This window comes from Desmodus rotundus, chromosome 1 (genome assembly GCF_022682495.2).
Source record: "Desmodus rotundus isolate HL8 chromosome 1, HLdesRot8A.1, whole genome shotgun sequence".
Taxonomy (NCBI): domain Eukaryota; kingdom Metazoa; phylum Chordata; class Mammalia; order Chiroptera; family Phyllostomidae; genus Desmodus; species Desmodus rotundus.
The window spans coordinates 135,271,870-135,283,185 of record NC_071387.1 but is presented as its reverse complement, the minus strand read 5'-3'; the positions used below and the strand labels follow the sequence as shown (position 1 = coordinate 135,283,185).

The following is an 11,316-nucleotide window of genomic DNA, read 5'->3' as shown; positions in this document are numbered from 1 at the left end:
TCCACAATCTTACAAAGTTTGGAAAAACATGAAAGTCCCATTACTTAGCCTGTAAAAATTGAAGGATAACAGAATATGCCACCCCGAAATCTGCCTCTTTGGAATATGGATTATTTTGAGCTAAAGGCTTTTGAGAACCAGCAGGTTCAGGAAAAGATCTAAAAATAGACATAAACTTCCCTTTTATAAAATAAATTTCCATGTAAATTTCTCATACCACAAAGACTCAATAACTTTAATCAACAGAGGCAGCATTGATTTAAATTTGCATAACAAACCTTAATAAATGACCCTTGTTATCACACTTTTCTTTTTGGTCACCTCTTCATACTTGTCTTCCCTATCTAAAAGCTCAAATACCTTTTTCTTTGTTTAGCCTAAGATGGTATAGAAGCACAGGTTCTAACCAGTCTGTTGAGTTACTCATCATGGGGTGCTCCCATGTGTATGTGTAATGCATACATCAATAAACTTCTGTTTGTTTTTATTCTTGTTAATTTCTCTTTTGCCAGCCCAATTTACAAGGCCTCAGAGAGATAACCTAAGATGGGAAGAAGAAAGCTTTTTTTTTTCTCCCCTGCAAGATTCACCAATATTTACTTCTCCATATATATACAGCAGAATATCAGCAAAAAGCTTATGGCCACTCTGGTTGGCGCCCTGCATGGAGCCCATCTGCAGAGACATGGAGGAGTCGTCACACTTGTTGGTCCCCCCTTTGGGCTTATAGATGTGCTGCCGGGTCCCAGGAGTTGTCATGCCCATCTGGCTGGCACACTTGTTGGTGCCCATTTTCAGACTGATGGTTGAGTGGTCCATGGGTGACAGTATATGGCTCTTGGAGTCCCACAGATACCCTCTCGTGCCATATACCATCATGCCTGACTGGCTGGCACACTTGTTGATGCCCAGCTGGAGCCCGATGACATACTGGCCTGCCTTCACGGTGGTGTCATGAAGCTCCACTCCTGCTTCTATGAGTATTTGATGCTGATGACCATGCCACTGAGCAGCCCCTCTGTTTTGGCCCTCCCTGCTAGAGCCAGAAGAGATGCCTGCACCTCTGTCAAGTTTCCACTTGGGAACAGGTCATTGGCCTGGAACAGGTCCGTGGAGTTCATGCCATAGCTGACCATGGCCTTGATGAAGTTGGAGAGGTTTTCTCACTGGTGCCAGTTTTACATAGAGCAGGCTATCTTGGGGACCAAGCCCAGCTGCAGCTTATTCCTGAGTGTGCACAGGATAAGTCCGTCTTTCAGACCCTTCTGGGAGTCAGGACCGATAGGCTCATAAGTCCCTTGATCCAGCTGTGGAGTTCTGCCTCCTTTTGAGGGTCATATTTGGGAAGAAGCCCATTCTCGACCTTGGTGGAGAGCCTGTACAAGGTCCCTTGTTGAAAGGTGTGGAGCTCTTGCCAGCAGCCTTGATGGAGGGCTGATGGATCGGCTGATGGGATTGTGTGGGATGTGTCACTTTCCCCATTCTTTATGTCACTGCTTTTTTGTTATCCGAGCACCCACTTTTATGTGTAGCTGTAAAATTTAAAGTCTTGGGATCATTATGCAATCATTATGTCTGGGTTGTGGCCATTTATTTTCAAGTCTTGCATGCTATTCTTATGCTTTAATAATTGTTAATATTCCTTTTAATAATCTATTTTGCCTCCTTCTGGCAGCAAATCTACCTTAATATTGTTTGACTGTTCTATTCAACTACTTTCTCTCAGCTTTCTTTGCTTGTTTACTCACCGTTAATCCCACCTTTACATTAAAAACCATAGACTGGATGTGCTATATGGTCTCAGACTTCACTTACCCACACCGCCAACCTACAACTTGCTGATAAACAGGGACTGAGCAATGGGCTGTGGAAGATTCTGTATAGTCATTCCTCACTTCCAAAAAGCAATTCAAAGGGAATGTCCAGTCTTGAGCCAGTGCTATTATCTTCACGCATAAAAGGGCAGCTCATTAATTATTAATTATTATGCTGCTGTGAATGGAGCCGAGTGGTTTCCAAAGAACACACTATTCTCCTCTGATCTTTGGCCACATTATTCTTGCGGTAGTTGTTGCTTAGAATTCAGTTCTGTGTCTCAGTTAAGTCAGGTATAGGTATAGTCAGCACAGGAAGGGGGGAGTGCAAGATAAAGGGGTGACAGATGCAGTTTTAAGCAATAGGATGCAGTGTTGTCTTTTCTGTCGAACCTTCTCTCAATAACACTAACTCATCTCCCATAAGGAGGAAATCATGAGGGGTAAGTAAATCTTGGCTGTCAGGACTGGAGTTCTGTGTCCTCCTAAACTGAGGAAGAATTTGACCATTTTTAATCTACTTTAAAATGTTGACAGTGGAGATTGGAATGGAAGTTTCCAAGAGGAAGACAAGGACCCTGAAGTTTCTCACAGCCATGTGTGATGAGTAGGGCTAATGGATTTTCATGGTGGAGTTGGGGAAAGGGGAAGTTGAACAATGAGAAGGTGTGAAGTAGCAGAATGTAGTAGTAGCTCGAGTTCTAATGGTAGAATTCAGGATCTGTCTGCTAAGAACGAAAGTAAAGATTGCAGGGTTCATCTCAGATGTCACCAAAGAGAATGAAAAATTACCAAAATAGAATTACAGAGCAGGCCAGGCTGCATGGTTAAGACTGGGTTACCACGATGCTCCGGGGAGTGCAAACATAACCAGACAAGACCTCTGTCTCCCCTGTACAGAAGATATGGTGCATTTTAACATTTCTTTGTATCGCTCCAACTTTGTTGGAGTGTTGGTAAATTCAACTCTTTTTCTGAACTTAACTTCAATTGATGTTATATTTTTATAATGACAATGAAGATTATCTCTTATTTTATAAATTTTGCAGTAGATTTCTCCTTCTAACTTATGTAAATTCAAGTATGTCACGAGCCCATAATACAACAATGCATAATAAAAGTCTGTTCCCACATCTTTAAGCATGTTAACATTCTAAACATGTTAATTCTATTTACCCCTATATGCTTTTACCATTAATAACACAATTTCATTTGATTTTAAAATAAAATCTAAATCATTAAATAAAATAGAGATTAAATAGTATGTAGGCTAAGTTCTATTACAAATATAATATATTATCAATAAATTAAATAAACACTTAAAAGATAGATAAAGGAAAAGTACCCTTTAGGAAACAGTGCCATGTCTATTGATTTTACTCCATACAAGATATAAAAGACCCACTGTTCTCTCCGCCCACTCTTTCATTCATTCAGTTTTAACTGGGGTTCGACATTGTGCAAGACACTGTGCCAAGTGCTTAAAAAAGGTGCCAGGAGGAACTGCAAGTGTTTTCATTCTAACCAGTGTTAAACCATGCTCTGACACATAGCAAGAGTTCAATAAATATTAGTTGAATGAATGAATAAATTTTCAAGATTTTCTCTATCTAATCTTACTCTTTCAAATAGATTTTCTCTCCCCGCTTACTTGTCTTCCCAGGTATCCAAGAAAGAACAAAATAGAAACAAAAAAAACTAATACTCTGATGTAATGTGTTATATTTTACCTATATTGGTCCATTCACCAGCTGAATCATAAAAGATCTATTTGTTTTCTAACTATAGAGGGATTTTGTATACTTTGAAAATCAGCTTCACTTTAAAACTAATCAGAATTACCAAACAACCAAGAGCTAGACCTACTTATATAGAGTATTTCATGTAGATCAAGCAGCCGCGATATTCAGCAATCTTTCATATTCCTGTCAAACTTGTCCACAGTAAAGATTTTGCTGCAATATTAACTCCTCACAGTATATTTTTCTCATCGCCCCACTAGTGTCTCCACTGATTTCCTCTGGCACCTCATTAAAATTTACTTTTCTTCATACATATTGTAAAAAAAATTGACTTTATATGAATATTATGAATATTGTCCATAATCTGACTATCTTAATAAAATGTAAACTTCAGCAAGGCAAGGAGGCTTTATCTTTCTCTATTTTATCACCTAGAACTGTTGCTGGTATATAGCAGGTGCTAAATAAATTGTTACTAGATAAATTAGTATTGTATAATTTAAAAAGTGTTTTATAAAAATATTAACTAGAAGCAGCTTCAAAATACACTTTGGGTTTAGAGAACTTATCAAACATGTCATTCTTATGGTGGGAATTAGTTGAATAAAGTTTTAAAATATGTTTAATAATCTTTTATTTTATAAATTTCAATTAAGAATGCATATTTTTCTTTAAACTGCTTGAACTCAAGGAGGTACAAATACAACACACTGTAATTTTCCCCCCCAGTCATTTCCTTCCATAATATTCTTTGAGTTTCTTTCTCATCTTGGGCCATGTCATAGCTAGTAACTGATAGCCCAGTCTAGTCAGTTAAATCTGCAATCCTGTCTTTTCCAATCCTTCCTAGTTAAGTGGGACCCATCTTACCTGTTCCTTCAGGAGGTTTCACGCTCTCTTCCCATTTCACGCCTGGGGTATGGGTGAAGCCATTTCTTTTGCTCCCCTCCCCCTCTCTTCCTGTTCCTATCCTGTCCGTGGTGGATTTAATAGAAGAGATGGCAAAGTCAGCTCAGGTACAAACAGACTTCCTTTCTTGGTTGATGCCACTCCCCGGGGCTAACATGAATTGGCAATGCAAATGTTGGCTTTTTCTCAAAGCGTGTGTGTGAGTTCCTCAGGGCAGCCTGTATTCTTCTTATGTTTTCCCTACCACTTGTATGGGAGTTACTTTAAAAACTTCGTTACAGGAAAAATATTTGCAGCATGCATGACAAAAGGCTGCTTTCTCTTATGTTTAAACAATTCTTATAAATCTATAGGAATAAGATAAGTATCTAAGTAAGAACTTTGACCATGGTAAAGAACACAAACAAGAATTTAAAAAGAAGGAACAAAAATGGGCAACAAATATTTGAAAACACTTAAAGAGATAATAATAATGAAAAAAAAAGCCCTTTCGGGGGCTTATTAGATTGATAAGAGTTTCCAATATAAAAACATAATATAGTCAATGTTTTTGAAACAATTATTCTCACACTCTGCTTGATGAACAATACATGGTTCGAAATTTCTGAGGACAAATTGGCAACCAGCTTCAAAATATCCATGAATGTGTATAGTATTTGACTGAGAAATTCTACTTCTGAAAATTTATTGCCCTCCAAAATAGTCAGAAATGTATGCAAAGATATACATAGATATCAATTACAGTACTTTATAGCAAAAATTTGCAAATAACTAAGCAATAGAAGATTTCTCAGAAAAATTGTAGAGTTCCTATTTAATAGACTATTGTAAAACTTTTAAAATAGCTGACATTTATTGAGCATTTTTAATGTGACTGGCATTTTTATAAGTCTTTATATAATTGACTAATTTAATCCTTGCAATGACCCTAAGGTAGGTACTATAATGATAACTATCTTGTAAATAAGGAAATTCATTGTTAAGAAGTTTAATTATCTTGAACAAGACCCCAGAGATAGTCAGGAAGACTTAGGTTCAAACCTAGGAAAGTCTGATTACAGAACTGAAATATTATGACATTCAACTTCTTAATGTAAATAATAAAGTAACTGCATATTTGTTTATATACATACACATTGAAGACATAAAGTTGAATACTAAAAATGTGTCATATGTAATAAATGAAACAAATTAAGATATATACTTGAATATTTTGAATATCCTTGAGTGTATTAGTCTTATACCTCAAAATATTAATCATTGATTTTCTCTGGGTAATAAATAATAGACTTGGGGTGATTATTTTTTCTTATTTTTCTTTATCCACATGCAACAGTTGGGCTCATATTTATAAAAATGCAATACTCAATGCAACATTAAACAAACCCTCTGCTCATCTCCGTGTGGACTGTGGCAAGAGTTTTCCATCTCCTGCCGGCCTGGCTGGACTGGCAGCTTTGCAATTCTGGTTGTAGTGGGAGCTGTGATCCTGGAGGAACTGAGCAGTGAGCTGGAGGAAGACATTTGGCTCAACGAGGAGCCTGGGGTTGCCACACACGCACCTGGGATTCCAGCATGAGTGCACGACGACATGTGCAAAACCAAGCCACCCTACAGACTTTCACTGGGCTCCTATTTCCCTAAAAATAAATAGACAACAAACTATAGAATCAACACTTTCACCCTTTTTTGCTGGGTATAACTTGGTTTTTAGTGTGCTTATTGCTAAGTTGTTTAGGGTACAGAGGTAAATAATGATAATAAATATATGAAAATCTGTAACAATAAGATTATAGATGTTCCAATAATATACAGCACATAAAGCAGTTTAAGTTAGACTTTCATAAATTCATGAGACATTTTGGGGAAAAAGACATCAGGAGCTCATAATCTTGTAACAGTGTTTCATCAGTTAGTTAAATAGATTTTAACACTAAGAAGTAAAGGTCCACATTCAAGAGTCCTTTAGATTTCACAGCAATTTGAAAAATCTATTGTCCCAAGACATTTTACAAGGGCAAACTTTCCATTAAGCATATAGAGAATCCTCTTAAAGATGAGGATGGTGGCTACTTTACTTCCAAAATAATGACTAATTTAAGAATAGCTTGTCAAAGGCCAGCATCGCTGTGAGGAAAGGACCTTAGTCTGCGCTTTCTCATCGGTAGTGACAGGCAGGTCGGGCGGGAACTGATCCTGCAGTCTTGGTCTCCGTGCAGTTGTCTTGTCACTGGCCCACCTCCCCTGTAATCAAGAGGGATTATACAGACTTCTCCAACCACAGCTGTGCTTCCAGAGAGGAAAGCCTCCCTAATTTCCAGGTATGGAAACTTTAGTTGAGGAAACTGCAGTTGTAAGTTATTTTGAATTTACCTGGTACTCTGTTAGGTCTTACTGCAGTTTGCACTTTTATTTACCCATCTTCACAATAGTAGAAGTAAAGACAGTACAACTCAAGGAGAGTTAAAGTGATGAAAGTTGAAAGAAAAAAATCTGTTATTAAGTTCTCCAAAGACCTCTTGTTCAGGAAAGCGGAAAATCTCCTAGCTTGGGGCGCTAGTAATTGATGGCAACAGGGGGCTACAAACCAAGAGAAGGGAAAGTGCAATCAGTGGGAATTGACTCAGGGTCTTGAATTTTCGTTCACAGGTGTGCAATTCACAGTTCTTTCCTTCAGGGTTTCCTTTGGGCATGTTCTCTGAAAGCACTTTGAGACTTCTCTCAGATGACCTTTAACATCCTTCCATTTCCATGGGAGTTTACAGCATTCCCACAGAAACTTGTTCAAAACTTCCAGCAAACAATTGCTCAGCTTTATCAGCCTTGTGGGTCTCTCCAGGATGTGAGCAAACAACACTGAGGAAAGACATTTCACACCTTCCAGTTCCTAAGCCTCTGTCTTTCATACAAAGCCAACATATTGTGTATGCTTTAAACTTTGCATGAACAATGCAGGTAGCCTGGCACCACTATATCAGCATTTCCCAAAATCCTCGTCTGGGGAAACAGTTACCCATTATCACAGGAACATGAGCAAATTTATTTTTGCCTCTGAAAAAAAGAAATCGTTCAACTTAAAGGATTAACAGATATTAAAATAATATTTGTGTAAGGTTAAGCCCACAGACTGGTAAACAGTCAGCTCTCTTGAACATTAATAATCTGGAGATAATTCTTGCTGTACTTCAAAGACTTTAAAAGGAGTCTCTCAGTAGCAAGTGAATTAATACGGATAATCAAGACTTCATCTTAGAGTCCCAAGTTTTAGCGGAATGATCGGAGACCAGTGTTCAAGCACTGTGTGTTTCATAGCAATTTGAAAATCTATAATCCAAAAATATCCTTTAACAGAAAACTTCTACTTAGCTTGCTCAGCTTGAACAAAGAATACCTCCTATTAAATTACATAAAATTGAACATCCAAAATAAAGAACTCTTTGTGTCATGTTTGATGAGTTACTGGAAAGTATGAGGGACAAGTTCATGATATAATCTCTACAAATTACACTGCATTATGCTACATTTCAAAGTATCTGCCAAGCAATATTCTGAATATCAATGCACAGAACTGGCAAAAAACAATACATAAGAAAAGGGTTGGAGAGAAGTGAGAGGAAAGGTAGGGAGGGTCTTAGTGTGAGTCATGAGGAAGCAGAGCTGGGGAGAAGGGCTTGTTTCTGTGAGGAGGTGGTCAGGGAAGTAGAAGGGTACAGCACGGGAGAATGAATCAGGGGAAGAGATAAAGCCAATTTAAAGTGGTGTGTTCTTTAGCTGTTCAGTGTTGTGATCAATTAAGGTTGATCCTCTGGGGAATCTTCGGAGGAGCTCTATGAGCTGCATCACAGAATTTCTGCCTTGCTCCTCTGCTCCTCCCCCATCAGGGACAGAAAATAGCAGATATTCTTGACAAGCTCTCCTCCCTCATTGGAAAAGAGTTGTTGTAAGGGGTGTGCATTTCTTTGCAGACAGGTTACAGATTTATGATTGCTAGTGGTCCTACATCATAGAGCTCGAGAAACCCTGGGGCAGACAGCAAGACATATGTTTTAGAGCTGAGGTGAATTGCTTTCACGGTACAGCTTTGCAAAGTTCCTTGCCTCAGCAATGGCTGTAGTAAAAGGTGTCTGAGAGGATGTGAGGTGGGGCATAAGAGGTGTCCACCCCTTGGATTGCTCATGGTCCCCATAAAGTCTAATCAGTCATACAATCTTAAGCTATAATCTCATAATCTCTATAAAATACTAAAGACAAGAAGTCTTCTATTTTTTATAAACAATCTATGGTTCCTACTATAGAGTCTTAAGACCTAAGCTGGTATAGCAAGTCCTTGGATAACTTCATATCCTTCAATGTCATTTTGTTCTAATGATGAGATACTGTAGGAACTTTAACTCTTGTTTATATCAAGCTTATGGTAAAATTGGTTCATTATACTCATACATCATTTCACTTAAAGCTGCATGACCTATTGACAACGTTAAGTGAGGACTTACTGTATTCACTGTTTTCTTTCACTATTCATTTTAGATTTCTGTCATTTACAACTAGCACTTCATCTGGTCTAGGGTGCTCACCCAGTGGGAAAACACAGACCTTTCTTCCACAAGGCATCTGATCCCTTATTTGTCTCATCCTCATTGAGCCAAAGTGCTATAATTTTCCACTTACGTTTATCACTGGGCACAAAAGCACCAAGTACCACGTAAGTGAATCAACTGGATTCCACAAGAAGCACTCCATCCTCACCATGTGGAAGGAACTCTACCTCTTCATGGTAATCTGGATCCATTAACACTGCCAATACATAGCACCCTCATTCTTTGCCTCTCCGCTACTGTCCCAGGCAGCCGCACACAGACGTGGCAGTTGTGTCTTTCTGTGTTGTCTCTCAGGAGGACTGGCATGCAGTATGGACTGGACAAATATTCCTGTTTGCACTCTGAGTTGCACTTAGTTTTTGGCAATTTATTTATTTTGGGTATCAGTCAGAGGGAATCTGCATTTAATTCTCTCTATATGCCAGTTCATGGACATTATGTGTGATGTAGTTATTGCAATTCCTCCTACTTTATATTTGAGGAACCAGTTGATGGTAAACTTGCTTAGAGTCATACAACTATTCAGTCAGGGTTCCTGGTCCAAATTCAGGTTTGTCCGGCTCTGAAACCACTGCATCAGGACACCACAAGGGGTGACACTTTGGAACTAATTCCTTTATCCCTTTTTATGATGATGAGTCAGATTCCTAATTAACATTCCAGACACAGCCAAAACTGAACAGACCATTCTTCCCAGCAAGCCCAAGCAGGGCAACAACACCACGCCCCACCAAGCAGGTCTAGTGCAGTAAGCAGGGACTAAAAGTTATCTCTAACTTTTCCCTCTTTCTCACCTCCCCCAGTGTTTTTCTCAGTGGCTATATCTGTTAAACAAAATGTCAGGCACACTCACATTTTTGTGGTGGGTATATTACATTTGGGTTTCTGCTATTTATACAATTTCTATTCCTGACAGAAAGTTTCAATGCCATACCATCTGGTTCAAAACTGGGTACCCACTATCAGCTATGTGCCAAGTCCTGTCAATTTTGCTTTCTACATCTCTCCTAGTTCTATTCTTTCCTTTGACCAAAAATTCTCCAGGTTAGTTCATGTCCTTTTTGGTTTCCACCTGGCTGCTAAACCATAGTGGAAATTTGCTATTTCTGTCTGTACAAAACCCCCTCCCACTTTCTGCTTATAGTACCTTCACCTTCCTGTAGGTAGTAGATCCTTACCCACTACCTTTCCAGGTGTTTTGAGCTGGCCTCTTACAGTCCTCTGCCCCCATTGCCATGGAAATGAATTCCCAGGGTTGGCCAATTAGGGTATTCCATCCTCTTAGCCACAATGCTTGGTAAAAGGAGCATGGGATCCAGCTAGGCCATCAGACACTGCCTCTGGAGTTTTCTGAATCAAAGGTGTTTCTGCCTTTACTCATGTCTTCTAAACTCAAAACACATGATCTTGAGAGTGCCGAGATCCTCACCCCAGAGACACCCGACAAGGTGGGTCCAACACGCCGGCAGATGTTGGAGGAGGGGCTGAGTCCTGATGACACACTCCGAGGCTATTTATGTAGTCTTGCATCAATCCAATTTCATGCTTGTCTTTTCCAGTTACAGCAGTTGATAAATTAGGTGTGTTTTTTTTGTTGTTGTTGTTGAAAATGGGCTTGGGTATCTTCAACTGCAGATTAAAGCATCCAGTAATACATTTGCGTTCTTGCCCCTGTGCTTAGCAATGACCACACCCCCTACTCTGGCATAACTTTGCTTATGGTCTTACCTATTAATGCGTTCTTTGTGCTGTTTGTAGAGTGAGCAGCCTAAAATGAAAATTTGTTTGTTACTTCTCATTTAATCCTCCAACAATCCCCTCAATGTTGTGGGAGAAGAGTTCGACTCAAACTCCTTAGTTTATCACACAAGACTCATCTTTCTACTTCCTTACCTCGTCTCCTTACTCTGCTCTTCTCCCCCTCTCTCTCTTCACAATGTAGTTTCTGAAATGCACCAGAACTTTTACACCTCCCCATTGTTATCTGTGCTGATACCACTGCCTGGGGCACCTCCCTGTCTTTTCCTTCTAGCTACTCGATATTTATCCTTTGAATATGGAGGAATCCAGGGTATATGTATTTCTTGAAGCCCAGAGATAATCACACTGCTTTATAATTATTGCTTTACCTGTCCATTTTCCCCAACAGACTCTGAACTCTAGGAAGTAATACAGAATGGGTTATTGGTCTATGATAATGCCTGGCATGAAGAAGGTCCCCAGTAAACATTGGCTGAAAGGAATTACTCTGAT

General features: G+C 39.1%; 1 pseudogene; it reads right to left on the bottom strand.

Annotated features, from left to right (window-relative positions):
- Positions 1–528: 528 nt before the first annotated feature.
- On the bottom strand, positions 529–1,482 carry LOC112307191 (calponin-2 pseudogene; annotated as a pseudogene).
- Between the last annotated feature and the right edge of the window lie 9,834 nt (positions 1,483–11,316).